An 844-nucleotide genomic window follows, 5' to 3' on the forward strand; every position below is an offset into this window, starting at 1 on the left:
TATGAGCCTGACGCTGTATTGGATTTGTATTTTTTAATTTTTAGGTTTTCTATTACTTTTAATCAAAGTTTCATGTGTATACAGCTTTAAAAAATCGAATAGATCTGTAAGATTTTTTTTTTCCTAAGGAAAAAGGCCACTACTTTGACTTCTTCCATTTTCTGTCTCCAGGGCAAGCCCTTTCAACTCTTTTAGCTATTTGTTTTTTATTGTTGTTATTTATTACCATATCTCCAAATGACAGGCTTATATTGCTTTTACTTGATTTTTAAATTTTAGGCATTGTTTCTTTGATTCTCAAAGCGTCCCTCTTCTGCTTCCCAGCATTGCATATTCCCTTTTTATCCCCTTTTCTCCTCCCAGCATAATTATATCATAATTCAGTATTTACATTGTTGACTGTGATTGCACTAAGAATATGTGTATATTATTGAGATTATGTAACTGCTGTGTACAGCTGATTGATGTATTATCCTTACCATATACTAATTTTTATTTCCTTTAGTTAATTGACTTTGCATAGATTTCTACCATATGTTTGAATGTCTTCTCTAACGTTCAGACATAACGATTATTCCATCAGTTTCATTCATCTTTTAAAAAATCACTCCTAGAGCAATCTGCTTTGTCCAGTTGGACTTTCTGCCTTCTATGGCTGGTGTACAGCTGTAATCCTGAGATCTCCTTTGCTATGATCCTGGGGATTGTTTGTCTCCCCTGTGTTGGATTCCCTGTTTCCCCATTGCTATCTCTCACTTCTTAGATTTACTCCATTTATGTGGAATAGCTTTTTGAGAGCAAAGTGGGCATAGGAGTTATATTTTTTGAGACTTATAAGAGGAAG

This window comes from Theropithecus gelada, chromosome 14 (assembly GCF_003255815.1).
Source record: "Theropithecus gelada isolate Dixy chromosome 14, Tgel_1.0, whole genome shotgun sequence".
Taxonomy (NCBI): Eukaryota; Metazoa; Chordata; class Mammalia; order Primates; family Cercopithecidae; genus Theropithecus; species Theropithecus gelada.